Raw genomic sequence first — 17,942 nt, forward strand, 5'->3', positions numbered from 1 at the left:
GTCTATAGAAACAACACATTTCTGTATTAATTTTGTCTCCTGCAACTTTATTGAAATAAGTTTATTCTAATAGATTTTTGGTGGAGTCTTTAGATTTTTCTGTATATAGTAATCATGTCATCTCAAATAGCGAAAATTTTACTTTCTTACCAATATGAATGGCTTTTCTTTCTTTCTTTCTTTCTTTCTTTCTTTCTTTCTTTCTTTCTTTCTTTCTTTCTTTCCTTCCTTCCTTCCTTCCTTCCTTCCTTCCTTCCTTCCTTCCTTCCTTCCTTCCTTCTTTCTTTCTTTCTTTCTTTCTTTCTTTCTTTCTTTCTTTCTTTCTTTCTTTCTTTCTTTCTTTCCTGATTGCTGCAGCTAGGACTTCCAGTTTTGTGTTGAATAAAAGTAGTGAGGTGTACATCCTTTTCTTATTCCTGATCTTAGGAAAAGGTGTCAGCTTCTCCCCGTAGAGTATGATGTTAGCCCTGGGTTGTTACATTGAGGTATGTTCCCTCTAAACCCACTTTGTTGAGGCTTTCAATTATGAATGATGTTGAATTTTGTTAATGCTTTTTCTGTATCTATTGAGATGATTATGTCATTTTTATCCTTCCTTTTGTTAATGTGGTGTGTCATGTTGATTGATTTGTGAATATCGAACCATCCTTGCATTGCTGAAATAAATCTTACTTGATCATGGGGAATGATCCCATTAATGTATTGTTGAGTTTTGTTTGCTAATACTTGTTGAGGATTTTTGTATCTATGTTCATCAGGGATGTTGGTGTGGAATTTTTTTTTTTTTTTTTTTTGTAGTGTCTTTGTCTGGTTTTGGTATCAGGGTAATACTGGCCTTATAGCATGAATTTGGAAGCATTCTTTCCTCTTCCATTTTTGGGAATAGTTTGAGAAGAAAGGGTATTAACGCCTCTTTAATTGTTTGCTAGAATTCACATGTGAATCTGTCTGGTTTTGAACTTCTGTTTGTTGGGAGTTTTTTGATTACTCATTCAGTTTCTTTGTTACTAATCAGTCTTTTTGGGTTTTCTATTTCTTGTTTCAATCTTAGAAGTTCTTTTTTGTTACTGTTTTTGTTTTAAGGAATTTATTCATTTCTTCTGGGTTGTCTAATTTGTTGGTGTATAATTTTTTTGTAGTAGTCTCATAATCCTTTTTATTTCTATGGCATTTATTGTAACTTCTCTTTTGTTTCTTATTTTGAGTCTTTCTCTCTTGTTCTCTCTTTTTATGAGTTCAGCTAAAGGTTTATCAGTTTTTTATTTATCTTTTTGAAGAACCAGCTCTTAGTTTCATTGATCTTTTCTGTTTCTTTTTAGTGTTTATTTATTTTGAGAGAGAGTGCATGCAAGCAGGGAGAGGGACAGGGACAGAGGAGAGAGAGAATCCCAAGCAGGCTCTGTGCTGGTAGAATAGAGCCTGACACAGGGCTCGATCCCATGAACTGTGAGATCATGACGTGAGCTGAAATCAAGAGTCAGATGCTCAACTGACTAGCCACGTAGGCGCCCCTTTTCTATTTTTTTGTAAAATTTTTAAATGTTTATTTATTTTTGAGGGAGAGTCAGAGTGCAAGTGGGGGAGCGGTAGAGAGAGACACACACACAGAAGCTGAAGCAGGCTCCAGCCTCTGAGCTGTCAGCACAGAGCCTGACATGGGGATCTAACCCACAAACGGTGGGATCATGACCTGAGTCAAAACCAACTGAACCATTCAGGCGCCCTCTGTTGTGTTTTATTTATTTATTTTTTTTAAAATTTTTTTTTTCAACGTTTTTTATTTATTTTGGGGACAGAGAGAGACAGAGCATGAACGGGGGAGGGGCAGAGAGAGAGGGAGACACAGAATCGGAAACAGGCTCCAGGCTCCGAGCCATCAGCCCAGAGCCTGACGCAGGGCTCGAACTCACAGACCGCGAGATCATGACCTGGCTGAAGTCGGACGCTTAACCGACTGCGCCACCCAGGCGCCCCTCTGTTGTGTTTTAAATCTGTGTTTTATTTATTTGTGTTGAAATCTTTTGCCTATTTTTACTTCTTTTCTTGGTTTAGTTTTCATTTTTAAAAAAAATATATTGTGGATAAAAATTCTTCATTCCTTATGTATTTTTCCCAGTCTGTACTTATGTCTTCTTTCTCTTAGTGTTTCTCTCAGAGGAAGAACTTTTTAGTTTGAAAGTGCAGTTTATCATCTTGCTAATGGCTCATGCTTTGGGTGTCATGTTCAGGAACTCTTTGCCTAATCCTGTATCCTAAAGATTTTCCCTTGTTTTCTTCTAAAAGGTTTATAGTTTTACATTTTATGCTTAGATCCATATGATCTATTTTGAATTTACAGTTGTATAAGATCTGAAGTTTAGGTCATGGTTCCATTTTTTGCATAAGGGTATCTACTTGTTTCAGCACTGTTTGTTGAAAAGACAATATTTCCTCCAGTGGTTTGCCTTTACACCTTGGCCCAGATCAGTTGGCTATAGTTGTGCGGGTCGATTTCTCCAGTGCTTCCTGTTTCTCTGAGGTTCCCTTTTTCAGTCCTCCAGGCACAAAGATGGCGGTTTAGAATGGGAAAGTGTGCTTCCTACATTTTGGACCTGGACACAGGAAGACAGCAAAAAGGCAGCAGACATTTGCCCTTATATCTGGAGAGCGTAAGTCCTCTGAGCAGTGAGGAAGAAAGTTTCCTATCCCTCGGAGGTTTAGGTGACTGTTTTCCTCTGCCCACTGCCACCTTGTGATTACGTTGGCCTGGGAAGCAAGAAATTAGAGAAATAAAAAAGAAGAAAAGTGAGGAATTTCTCCCACTCTCTGGGGTATCAGGAATCCTTTTTCCCCACTTCTTAAGCTAGAACTTGGAGCTTTTCCAGATGTTCCCCCTCTGTCTACATCTTGGTGCTCATTTTCAGGTGTGTGGCTGCCTTGATTCCAGCCTGGAGGATTTTGGAGGAAAAAAAGGGGAAATTCGTCACTGGTTTGGTGTTACTTTAAGTTTTACACTACCTTCCCCCCCCCCCCCCCCATCAGCCTGTTATGGTCATTTACTTTTCAGAACCTTCAAAGAGCTATTTCTTACACTTTGTCCAGGTGTTATAGTTGCGTTCAGTGAGAGACTGGAGTGTGCTTTCTTCATCTTACCTGGGACCAGTCTCCCTCTATGTTGTTTTTAAATACAAAACCTGGAGTACTGTTTTGGGCAAGTTACATAAATCTTAAAACAATAAGTATTCTGTGGACAATTTTTTATAGACTATTTTTTTTTTTAATGTTTATTTTTGAGAGAGAGGGAGACACAGAGGGGGGGCACAGAGAGAGGGAGACACAGAGTCCGAAGCAGGCTCCAGGCTCTGAGCCATCAGCACAGAGCCCGACGCGGGGCTCGAACCCACAAACTGTGAGATCATGACCTGAGCCGAAGTCAGACGCTCAACCGACTGAGCCACCCAGGTGCCCCCTCATTGACTTTTTTTTTCTTAAGTCATACTATATAGGGCTAAATTGGTTTTATTTGCATTTGTAAATATGAAAACAGAGTGGAAACCTTTCAGTTTTGTGGAAATCCTGTGTGGAGATTACAGTGGGATTTTTTTCTCTTGCTCCTCCTCCGTACTAAAAAATTAACAACTGAAGGCAAACATTTTAGTGCCGTGTGCAATTTACATTTAGTACCATTTGATTTTAGGCAAATTAATGCACTTGAATGCATCTGAAATCAGTGGCCATTCAGTATTCTGTTTATGTTGTGATTCTTATCTTTTGTTACATCAACAATTGTCTGCTTTTAAGCCTTGCATATCTAGTATTGAGTTGCCTCTGAGATGTGAGTTGATACAACTTCCTTCTAAACCCCTTGCTTAAGCTTTGAGAGGAATCAGAGGACTTAGGGAAGTCCAAAAAAGAGAGGCTAATTATTAACATATTCATTCTCTTCTGACTTTAAAAAAATGTGGACTAAATATAATTATCCAGACAGCTGGTGAAAAATAAATATAGCTCAGTGGATTCCTAGTGGAAACAACTACATGGTCTAGAAATTAGCTAATTTAAGTAATTATTTATCTGTAGAAATCCATTAAAAATTAGTGAGGGAGGAATCAACTATAGGTGATTGTAAGTCTCTTGAAATCAAACTCAGGAGGCCCTGTTAATAGAATCACAGCAGGTTATGGGAACAGACAATTAGAAAGGCCAAGTTTAGGGGTGCCTGGGTGGCTCAGTCAGTTAAATGTCCAACTTCAGCCTAGGTCATGATCTGACGGCTCACGAGTTTGAGCCCCGCATCGGGCTCTGTGCTGACAGCTCAGAGCCTGGAGCCTGCTTTGGATTCTGTGTCTCCCTCTCTCTCTGCCCCTCTCCTGCTCACACTCTGTCTCTTTCTTTCAAAAATAAATAAACATGAAAAAAAAGAAATAAAAAAAAAATAGAAAGACCAAGTTTAAGGTATTTAAAAATAACTCCTTTTGCATTAAAATTTTAGAAAGTAACTAATATTTGAAGAGGGAAGATAGTTGGATAATCCTATGGATATTATCCTTTTATAGATATATTACAGTGGTTGTTATTATTGGTGTTTTTATGCTTTGGGCACCTATTTTATTATAAAATGCTTGAGTCTTTGAGGACTATTCCACTGGCTCTCCTAGTGCTTGCTGTGCTTGTGTTCTTTAAGACTACTAATGATTGGGAGTATTTCTGGAGCTCTGTAGCAGACCCTGTGCGGAGCGCCCTCCATCGTTGTTCCACGTCGTCCTCACGAGAACCTGGTGAGGCTGGTCCTGATTGATGGGAGAGGACACGGGCACAGAGGGGATAAGTGTTCAGGATTGAATTCATGTGGTCTGGCCCGAGAGCTTTGCTTTGCTCTTAACCTTTTCGCTGTAAGATTACTCAGTTGAATGGAGAAAGATTCTCGGAAGGACGGGATTGAGAAGGTCAAATAAAAATACTAAAAATTACATACATTTTATAAAAGTAAAGAATATTTGACTAGGTGTACGTAGAAGCTTTAAAAATCACGTGCTGGGTTTAGTGATTATCCAGTGTAAACCAAAGGAAGAATGGGAACAGTCTTGGTGTTATGAGTCATTCTGTCATCAGAACATTTCTTCTGCCAGTTTTCCCCTTGTCCGCTTGGTACAAGTAACCACTTTTTATCATCACCCTCTTCCTGAGTACATCTTGCTCGGTAGCACTGTGCTGTGGTATGCCCCAATGACGGGACTGCATCGAAAGGAAGACTTGGATGGGTTGAGGGTCATGGAAATAAGAACTTGGTACTTTTTTTTCATATGGATAATTTAGGGTCCTAATACCCTGAATCTTCTAAGCTTCCCAAACGGTAGTAGGAAATGTGTCCTTGTTTGTGTTCAGAAGAGATGAATCCTCTCTGCCTTTTCTTCTTCTCACCCAAATTAATTAAAGTGCTCTTAAGCCAGTTGGCTGATTTTATACTTCTAAGAGAGAATAAGACCCTTGAGGGATTGAGGAATGGTGTTAACATCCTGTCCAGATGGATACTGGTGCCTGGATGTTCATATTTATCACATTTTCCTTTGTGAATGTACAGACAGCAATCAGCTGAGAGTCAGCCAGACAACTTGTGTGGGATCCTTCCTTTCTGTGAGCAATTTGGGCTGATAGTTAAGCACAGATAAGATCTTTTCTTCATGCCTCCAGAGCTGTTTTGCTCTCTTTTTGATAAGTGACTTGTTGGTTCTGTAGGACCAGGACATACTAAAATCACTGGGGGAAAAGTCTCAAAGGGTCAAAATTTGAGGGCCCTCAAAATTTTATTCTCTACCTAACTCTAAACACTTGTTTATAACGTGGTTTATCCACAATTGCACGGACAAATGACAGATGTTTGAGACTTGGTTTTTATTTCTGTTCGTAACAGCTGATCTTAAGCAGAGGCATTTTATTGTGAAACTGATAGTGAGGTTCTGGTATCTTACAGAGAAGTTGCATGTTCCTCTCTGTGCAAATGTCTCCAAATGCACCTTTCATTGACTTGGTACCTCACTTAGTGACCATTTAAAACCAGACCACTTTCTTTTCTGTTCTTCCGGAGCCATTGGTATTGTTGGGACACGACGTATATACACAAACTCTACAGAAACCAAGGAAAGACCCAGCTTAATTGTAATTCCTTAGAAAATCTTGCAATAGGTTAGGTCTGTAGCCTTCTTCTTGCTCACCTGGATGCTGGCATACCGTCCCATTCTGCCTCTGTAGCCAGTTCATTTTCCCCATTGCCACCATAATTTCTGTGCAAAAACGCATGTCCAACCATGTCCTTCTCCTGTCTCCAAGGCTCCTCACAGCCTGCGGGAGCAAGTCCAGGATTATACGTGGCCCTCCAGACCTCTGACAGGAACCTGGGCATCCACACCGTCTGCCTGCTTTGTACTTCATACTTCTTTTTAAAAAATTTTTTTAATGTTTATTAATTTTTTGAGAGAGAGAGATTGACAGAGTGTGAGCAGGGGAGGGGCAGAGAGAGAGAGGGAGACACAGAATCTGAGGCAGGCTCCAGGCTCTGAGCTGTCAGCACAGAGCCCGAGCGGGGCTCGAACCCACGAACCGTGAGATCATGACCTGAGCTGAAGTCGGATGCTCAACCGACTGAGCCACCCAGGCGCCCCTGCACTTCGTACTTCTGACGCACCTCGCTGTCTCTCACCTCAAGGTGCTTGTGCTGTTCCCTTTCCACTTCCTTGTTCTGTAAGATTTTACTGAAAGGCTGCCTTCCTTCTGACAGCGCTAGGCTGCGCGATATGCCCCGCTTCTGCACTGCTGTGGCACTCGGTATCCACCTGTCTCGTTGCCTGTCGCTGGATTGTATTCGCCTGTGCCTGGGAGGGTGCTGTGAATTCCTGGAAAGCAGGGGACCGTATCTTTACTACGTGTTCCCTCAAGCCTCATACAGAAACTGACACGCTGTAGATCCCATGCCCAGCGTGTGTCATTGTGGTGTTGCAAGAGTGATAGAGTTGCCTTTCCAGCTCCTGAGTTCCCAGCCCTAAGAATGTTTCAGGGAGGAGCTGAGGGGACTCTTACTCAGAAGTTACTCTAGCTCTCATTTTGTTTTTTATTTTACTTGAAACTTTTAGTTAGCCCTTTTTTTTTTAACCTTTTACCTTTGACAACAAAATAAAACCCTTTTAGTACTTAACATCGTATTAATAGCTATAGAATGCCTCGTACATACATTAATTGGCACTAATTTTTCCAACAATGCTAAGAGGGGAGTGACAACATTATTTTCATTTTAGAGTTGTAGGAATTGAGGAATTGAGGCCAGGGAGAGGTAAGTTAGTCTGCCCTGCCCAAGGTTTTACCCACACTTAGTAGTTATTAGAACCAGGATTCAAATCCAGGTTTGAATTTGGATATTATGTGCATCTCACTGTTCCATTTGCCCATAAAGAAAGCTGGTGTATGTGTAATAATTCAACATAGAGCGGAATTCTACAGTTATCAAGTAGGCTTGTTGTTCTGTTTGAAGTACTAAGGAATATTCTTTTTAAAAAGGTGAGCAGAGATAAGAATGGAAGTAGAATTATTTTCTCTTTAGTTTCTCCATTTGAGTTTTGTTTCTAGCTTTAAACAAAACCTACACATTGAATTAAAATGAAGAAGGTGATCCTGACCTTTCTGTTCTACAGTCTGTAAGTTTCTGGTTCTCCTCAAATATAGGAGCGCCCCCCGCCCCCCCCCCCCCCCCCCCCGGCTCTGTGGAATTACTCCATTTGTTAGGCATAATCCATTGCACATAATACCGTAACTGTTTTGATGGTAGGAGGAGGAGAAAGGAGTACAGTTTCATTTCCATGAAAATGTAATCTCATCTCTCTCAGACAGGATACTTCTTAAAAGTGAAATGGCAGTATCAAAGAGAATAAGAATGTTATGACATTGAAATCCCATTGTGGTTCTGTGATAGTGGCAGTGACAGCCAGGGGTTAATTCAAATCATAGGTCTCCAAAGCGACTCTTACCTGACAATACACCTGGCTTGTAAAGCCCAGAGAAGCTCTTTGTAAACAGCTTGTGTTGTGCTGTTACAGATACTTAACAGTTCCCCCCTCCCACCCCCACCTGCCTGCTTCTCAGGGTCTGTTCTGCTGGCCCTACTCACTCCCCAGTTCAGCTCCCAGAGTGGGTCAGATGTTTTAAGAACGAGATGTCTTTTGTGCCCAAAGGAAAACATTGGAAAAGATTTATTTTGATTTACAATGTTGTTTAGTAATGATGTGGACGTGTGATTTCAATGTCAAAAAGATAGTGAATCATGAAATAATGTTTTTTTTTAAAATAATGTTTTAATACTATAAATCTTTTTGAAACTGCTTCTTGCCAAATCTTACCATGTGTACTTTAAATATTCTGTAGCATCTGCAATGAAAGTTCTGTTTGACTATTAGGAACACAGATCTGGTTCAACGTGGTTGATTTCTCGCATAAAATGTCTGTAGGAAAACCGTCCAGGAGTGGTGGTTCTACCAAGTCATCAGGGAGGGACTTAGGCTCCTTCTGGCTTTTAGCATCCTAAGCAGCATAAAGCTGTCTTCCACAAAACCATGGGACACTGTTGGATCTCTAGCCAAGCTGTCTACAGAAGGAGGGGAAAGAAAAGTGGCAAAAGGAACTTTCTGGAATCTCTACCCACGGACTTCTCCTTGAAACTCCTTGGCGACCACTGTCTTCAAGGGAGGCTCAGCTGTGGTGTTTAAGTAGGCACATTGCCAGCCCAAATAAAGTCAGATTTCTATTGCTAAAGAAGAAGGGAAGGGCAGTAGACATTAGGTTTGAAAGAGTTGACTCTGCCACCAAATGTGAAGTTTATTTTTTAAGTCATGGATCTGCCTAACCATCTTTTTAAAATTTAAAGAGAGCTGTATTATGTAAGGATATTTTAAGAAAATATTTCAGTTCTAGGAGAAACTTCTTTCAGTCCACTGCTGTACTTTTTTATAAAATTCTTTTTTAAGACATTTTATTACTATTTTTTTAAGTTTATTTATTTATTTTGAGAGACAGAGAGGGCAAGGGAAGGCCAGAGAGAGCGAATTCCAAGTCAGTGCAGAGCCTGACTTGGGGCTCGAACTCATAAAAACCATGAGACCATGATCTGAGCTGAAATCAAGAGTTGGGTGCTTAACTGACTGAGCCACTAGGCATCCTTTATAAAGTTCTTATTGTTCTTTTATTTCTCTCTACTAAGTGATTTTTTTTTAATTATAAATATTAATAATCTGAGCTTAAAATAGAGCAGGATTGATATTATTACATGCTTCAGATTAAAAAGTTCTTTCTGCTTCTCTGGAAGGCACATGTTTTAGAAATATCTGCGGAAGATCCTGAGGTCTTTCTCGTAGAGCTTTAGACATAACGTGTGACAGCTCTTCCATCAGGTGGTAAAAACTGCTTTGGGTGGCTGTCCTCATAATCCAGTAGTGAAGTCTGCCATGCCCTTCTGATGTCCTGTGGTCTTTCTTACCTCTGGATTTTTCTGCTTGGTAAATCCTCTTTCTGAAAAGTTCTGCTTATACTTTTTAACCTGGGAAAACTCTCGTCATCCTTCAAGCTGTACTTCACTGCTTGGCTCTTCCTCTCCTACCTGCCGACTACCTTCTGTGCCCCATGAACCCCCTGGTGTAGTGGCTCAGGTGCTCCTGCTGGGTGTTCTCGGGGTCTCTGCTGCCCGTATCACGGAGAGGAGATACAGCCGTGATGGAGTGGAGTGAATGAGACAGGCCGCAGGGCACTCCGACAGGTGCCCAGCCTTCCATAGGAATCACACATTGTATATATCCCTCATTGTTTCACAGCGTATCGTACGTATTGCTTCTGTGCTTTTCTGGATGATAGATTCCTTCGGGAGAGTCGCCGTATTCTGTTGGCTAGAGTTATTCCTGGCGCCCTGTACCGTGTGTGGTGGAGAGTAGGTGCTCAGGAAATGTAACGAACGAGCGGGAGCGAGTGAGGGAGAAAGGAAGACTGGAGCTCTCCAGTGTTTACTTTCATCGTGCTCCACCTGCAGAGACATGCGTGAGGGAGGTCCCTGCATCCCAGAGGTGCACCCTAGCTGGGCAGGGACCAACAGTTTTCCCACGGGCTCTTTTGTCTTTGGGAACGAGCTGGCCCTCCCACAGATACCTGGGCATAGTTCTGAAACAGAATTCACTGTCATTGGAAGACTGTTAGGTAGCAGGGCTGGATTCACCAACCTCATGTTGTTCATTAACCCTTAGTGTCTGCCTTGTGCTGGGTTCTGGAGCTTTAGAAGTGAGGAAGAGCAGTCCTTGTCTCTAAGTTCTTTTAGGATAGTGGGGGAGACAGACGAGGCAGACAGACACTCTGTCTTTAGTGTGTAAGTGCTTAAGTGAAAGATTAAAGGTGTGAACAGAGAAGGGACTTGTGATTCTTACGTTTTTTCTTTTTTCTCCTTTAAGAACATTAAGTTCTCATATGGTAGATAAGTACTGTACTGTTCCTTAAGCCCTGTTCTTTCCAAGATTTTTACAAGCCTTTTTATATTCATATGTACAAGACACCAGACTGTTGTTGCCATAAAGAGGCAAAACCAGCAGCAGAGGTGATTATGTAGCTTCTGTGGTGCCGGTATCTTTGGCCACTACTGCCCTGCATTTGGCAACACTGAAAAACAAATACTGCTTGAACCTTCTCTTTATTGAGTTCCTGGCGATCTTCCTTAAGGCGATTGCTTGATGGAAGATAGCTATCACTGGAAGCATCACATTCATATTCCAGAAGGTGAAAAGAGAGAGGGAAACAAGGGTGAAATTCTGAACAGAGTCCGCGCCCTTGAAGCAACCTTTCTTTGCTTAATTTTCTCGAAACACATATGCTTGTTTCTCATTGGCCAGACGTGCACTCACCTGGCTCCAAAGGAGGCTCAGAAAGGTAGTCTTTTAGTTAGATGCCTTGCTTCTCCTAGATCAATGGGGCCTCTGTTAGGAACAAGAGGAGAGTGGATATTGGGTAGTAACAAGCAGCCTCGGCCACATAACTCAATAAATGTTCTTTGGATGAATGACTGAATAAGGCATGACTGAGTCAAGGCCTTTGGTGCAGATACTGAGCATTTACTTTTCATGGTCTGTAGTTTTTGAATCTTAAAATTGGATCGACCTTTCAGATATCTAGAAAATGAAATGTTTGGATTTCCTCTGCCTTCTGAATCACAGCGTTGGTTTATCTTTAGGCATGGTGGACTGGGCCAGAATTGTAGGCTAACGAGAAGAAACAACTTCGGTGTGTGACACATATATGTGGCCATGTCTGATATTTTACTTTCATTCTTAAAAAAAATTTTTTTTTAATGTTTATTTTATTTTTACGAGGGAGAGAGAGAGCGCCAGTGAGGGAGGGCAAGAGAGAGGGAGACACAGCATTTGAAGCAGGCTCCAGGCTCTGAGCTGTCAGCACAGAGCCCAGTGCGAGGCTTGAAGTCAGACAGTAAAATCATGACCTGAGTGGAAGTCGGCTGCTTTATCGACTGAGCCACCCAGGCACCCCTTACTTTCATTCTTGATTTGTAATAGTTTATTTATGGATCTTACTAAATTGCTGTTGTTTTGGATTAGAGAAAGAGATAGATAATTTATGTAGTTGTATTTACAGACATTTTTAATTTACAGATTATCTGCAATCTGTTGCTGATGTTTCAGAGATTTATTTGTCTTATTTTTCACCTTTGTCCTGGCAGCGGTTTTCCTAATGTGTTACTAAGGTTGCTAGGATGTAGTTTTTCTAAGTGATACAGTAAGGCCAATCTTAACACCACTGTGATATACTTGAAATAGAAGTTTTTAAAAATTGTGAAAGTTCTGAGTGCATTGAGGCTTCCTCACAAATGAGGATCACAGTTTCCAAAATTATCATCAATTGGTGCTGTAATTATTTGACTGATACGATGAAAGGATATTGATGGTTTTCTTTTATCTTCCAGTTGGTGAACATAAATGCAACAGAAAACTGTATTGTCAGTGAGACTATTTTGGTCAGTATGGCCCTGTGAACTTGTACTTTCTAAAAAGAAATGTTCTGTGAGGAACCTCAAAAATAGGTTTTTGTTGGTTTCTTCTTTGGGATGATATTCATGTACTCTGCACAACATTGAAAATATGCTCTTTTACTTCATTCTGTTGTGCTAAGCAGTCGGAAACTGGTTTCCCCAAACTCTCTAAATGTGAAGAATGGCCTGCTTTAATAGTTATGTGAAGAAGCAAACTCCAGGGACACTCAGCTGCAGGATGGCTCCCTCTTCACAGCTGCCGCCCTTGCTTTGTGGAGGATGCCAGTTGCTAAGAGAAGGCTTTGTCTGTTGCGCATAAAATGAACTTTGTTTGGACCTCCCTCGAGCAACTTGAACTGTGTATGAGTCCAGCTGGACATTCCTCAGCAGATGATAATTTAAATGCAGGTCAAATTTAGAGCCCAACTTACACTAGTTTAAAAATAGACACTGCTGTTAGAAAGCTGACCTCTGATACATTTGGGGCTTGGGGATCTGATAGGGTATTTCTTGTAATTCCCACAGCTCTGTTTTAGGCTCTGAAAGGCAGTATGCATTTAGGTTACGTGAAACCGGTGTCCTTGTCCTTAGGACCCCATCTTCACACCATACCTCTGTCTCTTCCAGTGAGTTACTTCCAGTGAATCTATGTATCGTAGACTAGAATCTGATTTCCGTACATTTTGTTGGATGTTTTATTGACTAGGACAGGCTGGAGAAACAGAAAAGCTAGCAGGTTAATTTTAAGACAACAAGACCGTTGTGTGATAAGTTCTTCGGTTTTATTTAGATGAGTCAGAATGGAGCTCACAGTCTGTCAAATGCTACAAGTTAACATCCATACTATGCATGTGAATAATCAGGCATTAGCATATGGAGTCATTCATGTCTCCATTTATCACGCCCAGGTCTAAGGTCTACATAGAATGTGTTGTGTTCCACAGAAAAGTTAATAGGGAACGATTGAGGTTATGAAGTTTATAACTAGCCTTTTAATGATCAGAGAGCAAGCATATATTGAGCTTATATGAAATATTTGAATTACTGCCTAAAATTTTGTTCCAGATTAAAACAAAATGGTAAGCTTAAAGTTTCAGATACTTCAGTTATTTAGACCTCACAGAAAAAGAAGCTTTAATAACAGTTTTCCTTTTACTCAGCATTTCTTTTACTCAGTAAAATCTATCTTCATTTCTGGACACCACCTCTCTTATAGTCTTATTGGTTATCATTTTTACTAGCGCCTTTATGTTTAAGCAGAGTTAGCCTTTAAACATTGAGTCTCTCTGGTACATTTAGCAACACAAAATTATACATTGTGATCCTTTGTCTGTAATGTAATTTTTTACATCAAAATAAATGTCTTTTAAGAAGAGATAATATGGGTTTTTGTTTATAAGAGGTCACAGTATATTGTATATACTGTGTGTGCGTATGTGTGCGTGCGTGCATATGCACGTGTGTGTGTGTGTGTGTGTGTGTGTGTGTGGGTGTGGGTGTGTAGTCCATGTTATAATAATTGATGTGTTTCTGACTGAGGGCTACTGTGAATATTTTTGCATTGCCCAGGTAATGGTTAGAAATCTCCCAAGACTACCCTGCCATACTATTAGGATAGACATGTCATACCACTGACATTGTTTGAAACATCTCTGGAAATATTTACATATTTTTTTCTTTGTTTTATACCTATTTGGATTAAAACAAAATACTTGAAATAGTTATTTCTCATCATAACATAAATGTTGAAGCTATAAAAGGTAGAATTTCTGGGGTGCATGGGTGGCTCAGTCAGGTACGAGTTCAACTCTTGATTTCAGCTTAGGTCATGATCTCGTGGGTTGTGGGTTCGAGCCCCACTTTGGGCTCGACTGTGAGCTCAACTTTTGACTGTGTGGAACCTGCTTGAGATTCTCTCTTTCTCTTTTTCTTTCTCAAAATAAATAAGCATTTTTTAAAGAGGTAGAATTTCCTTCAAAAAGGCAACCATAGGTATTGAGTAGCTACATTATAAAGAACATTTTTAAAGTTAGTGTTTTAATAGGAATGAAGATTCTTGGGGGAAAACTTTCAGTCTTTTACCATTAAGGATGATGATACCTGTAGGTTTTGTGCAAATACCCTTTATCAGATTGAGGATGTTCCCTTTTGTTCCTAGTTTGCTGAGAGGTTTTTTTTTTTTTTTTCTTTTAAATCATGAATAGGTGTTGACTTTTGTCTGTATATGATCATACTTTTTGTCCTTTCCTATATTAAAATAGTTTTCAGACGTGGTGTTACTGATTTTCAGATGTTAAAACAAACTTCTGTTTTTGGGATGAATCCTATTTGGTAATAGTATCTAACCTTTTTTTATTGTTGTTGGGATATGGTTTACTAATTGAGAATTTTTTGTATATATATTCATGAGGGATATTCATTTGTTTTCCTGTTTTATAATGTCTGTGCAGGGGCACCTGGTTGGCTCAGTCGGTTAAGCGGCCGACTTCGGCTCAGGTCATGATCTCACGGTCCGTGAGTTCGAGCCCCACGTCGGGCTCTGTGCTGACAGCTCAGAGCCTGGAGCCTGTTTCCGATTCTGTGTCTCCCTCTCTCTGCCCCTCCCCTGTTCATGCTCTGTCTCTCTCTGTCTCAAAAATAAATAAATGTTAAAAAAAAATTTAAAAAAATTATATAATGTCTGTGCATTACTTTAGTATCAGGATAGTATTGAATTCATACAATGAGTTGAGAAGTGTTCTCTGTTTCAAACTGTATTTCCTGGAAGAGTTTGAAGAATTGGCATTATTCTTTAAATATGTGATAAAATTCAGCAGTGAAGCCATCTGGGCCTGGGATTTTCTTTGTGACAAGATTTTTAATTTCCAGTTTAATTTCGTGTTATAAGTCTATTCAGATTTTCTGTTTCTTCATGAATCTGTTTTGCTAATTTATGTCTTTCCAGGAATTTGTCTATTTCATCTAAATTGTCTAATTTGGTGGCATACAGTTTTTCATAATTATTCTGTAGGGTCAATAGTGATGCCTCTTCTTTCATTCCTGATTTTGGTAATTGGTGTCTTTTTCTTTCTTGGTCAGTCTAAAAGTTTTGTCTTTATTGACTTTTTTAAATTAAAAGAACCAACTTTGGCTTCATTGTTTTTCCCTATAATTTTTCTGTTTTCAACTTAATTGATTTTTGCTCTTAACTTTTAAATTTTCTTCCATTTGCTTGCTTTGGATTTAGTTTACTCTTCATCTAATTTTTTTAAGTGGAAATGAATTGAGATCTTTCTTATTTCCTAACATAGGCTAAGTTTAAGGCTGTAAAATTCTGGCAACTGCTTTAGCTACATCCTATAAATTTAACATGTTGCGTTTTATTTTCATCTAGTTAAAAATATTTATTAATTTTGCTTACAGTTTTTTTCTTTGGCCCATGGATTGTTTAGAAATTATTGTGTAATTTCCAGGTATTTGGAGATTTCCTAAATTTCTTCTGGTTGTTGACTTAATTCTTTGGAGTCCCATATTTTGTGTTATTTCAGTACTTAAGTGTATTTTGTGACATTGCATATGGTCTAATCTTGAGCCTTGAAAAGAATGTGTTATCTGTTGTCACAGTGTTCTTTAGATGTCAGGTCAGTATGGTTATCGGTGCTATTTAAGTGTTCATATCCTTGCTGCTTTTCTGTCGAATTGCAATAATTTTGAATGGAGTGTTGAAGTCTCCAGTTACTGTTGAATTGTCTTTCTCCTTTAAGTTCTGCCCATTTTCATTTCATTTGTTTTGGGGCTCTGTTGTTGGATTACAGAAGTATTTGTAATTATTATATCTCCCTGATTAATCAGCCCTTTTATTGTTTTAAACTATTCCTTTTTCTTCATTAATATTTTTTGTCTTAAAGTCCACTCTGTTTAATAATAGTATGGCTGCTCCTGCTCTCTTACAGTTACTGTTTCTGGTATATGTTTTTCTGTCTTTGAAGGTGATAACACTCAGTCATGTGTCAATAGGAGAACTGATGAAGTTTTGGGGTGATGGTGGGGTTTGTGGGTTTTGGAGCTGACAGCCAAGAAAGAATTCTTAAAGACATCTTTGGTCCGAAAAGGTGATTTTATTAAAGCATGGGACATGACCTGCGGGCAGAAAGAGCTGCATTGGGGTCATGACAGGTAGTCATTATATACCCTCAAGTTGGGAGGGGGTCAGGGGGAGAGTAAGTCTCTAAGGAATTTTGGAAGCAAGGTTTCCAAGACCTTGAGGGACCTTGCTGGGAAAACACCATTTATCACTGTTTAGTAAAACCTCAGTCATAGTACCCTTCAGATGCATATTGGGGGGGCCGTAAGCTTGGAGCCTGATTGCCAGCATATATCCTGGGGCAGTTGAGATAAAGGAAGTAGACTGAATAGGATCCTCCAGGTTTGGACAATGCTAAGCCTGGGTTCTCTTTTGCCCCTGGCAAAGTATCAACATTGAGGCAGCTGGACTCCCAGAGGGAGGAGTTTTAAGGACTAGTCAGTGGGCTGTAGGCAGTAAGGGAATTTAATTTTTCATTTGCTTTCGTTTCCCACATTACCATGGCAAACACCTAAACCCCTTTCCTTTGTTCTTGGGTAGCTGGGAGTGTCCAAGGAATATCACACAGATCCCTTCCGGGGTGGGAGGGTGGTGCTAGCTTGTGCTTTGCCCCTCAGCCTGCCTCATGCTCCCTCATCAAGAATGTTAGAGTGTTATACGATCATACAGTTTTTCAGACCTGCCGCATTTTCATAGCATTTTGTTATATCTGCGATAGTGATATCTCCTTAAAGTAAAAACAAAACTCTCTTAAAAGTATCCCACAGTTGTAAACTATCATACCTATGTACAGTTCTGTAAATTTTTATACCTATTTATATTCCTGTAACTTCTACCACAGTCAGAATGCAGAACAGTTTCATAAGCGTCCCCCCCCCCCAACTTCCTTTTGCTGTCCCTTTATAGTTCCCTCTTCTCCCACCCATATCCCCTGGCAATTACTGATCTATAGTCATTCTTGTCATTTTGTCTTTTTGAGGATGCCACTTTACTTAAGGAATCACATCATCGTATAAATAGAGTCGTTCAGTGTTTAACCCTCTGAGACTGACTTGCTTCATTTCGCACCTCTTTCTTTGCCTTCCAGATTCATTTGAGTTGTTGTGTCCATCAGTAGTTTGTTCCTGTTTATTGCTGCGTCTTCCATTGTGTGGATGCACCAGTGTGTTTTACATTCACCCCTTGAGGGACACTTGGGCTGTTTACAGTTTGGGTGATTTATGAGTAGAGGTGCTATGAACATTTGTGTTGAGGTTTTTCTATGAGTGGAAGTTGTCACTTCTCTTAGGGAGATAACCCAGGTGTGTGATTTCTGGGTCTCAGGCTAAGTATATGTTTAACTTTGTAAGAAACTGCCGGACGGTTTTTAACAGTGGTTGTTATCACTTTGCATTTCCACCAGCAATGTTTGAGAGTTCCACTTGGTTCCTGTCCTCGCCACTACTTGGTGTTGCCAGTATTTTTTATTTTAGCCATTCTAGTGGGTGTGTAGCAGTTTTAATTTGCCTTTCTCTAGTGGTGAATGATGCTTTAAATTTTCTATATTAACCATTTCTGAGAACAATGATTTTAAGTACACTGAATGTAATCTCTTCTTGATAACAGAGGTCATTATTATGAGCTACATTTATTATGTAGGTTTGGAATTACCAGGAAGCTTTTGGGGCTACTGTGTGTTGTTAGGCTGCTTATGTCTCTTTCAAGCTTTACTTTTCTGCCGTATGCCTGATTCTGGCTGCTGTCCCACTTCCTGTCCCCCTTCTGGTTTATTGCTTTTATGAAATAAGCATGAATAAGCCCGTTAGAATTATGTTTGAAAAAGAATAGTGAAGTGCCTCTCTA

The 17,942-nt window shown here is 39.9% G+C and overlaps 1 protein-coding gene across 10 annotated transcripts in view; it reads left to right on the forward strand.

Moving 5' to 3' along the window:
* The window catches only part of SIPA1L1 (signal induced proliferation associated 1 like 1), a 365,694-nt gene that overhangs the window by 126,038 nt on the left and 221,714 nt on the right, over positions 1 to 17,942 (forward strand). The window lies entirely within an intron of this gene.

Source organism: Neofelis nebulosa, chromosome 7, assembly GCF_028018385.1.
Source record: "Neofelis nebulosa isolate mNeoNeb1 chromosome 7, mNeoNeb1.pri, whole genome shotgun sequence".
Classification (NCBI taxonomy): Eukaryota; Metazoa; Chordata; class Mammalia; order Carnivora; family Felidae; genus Neofelis; species Neofelis nebulosa.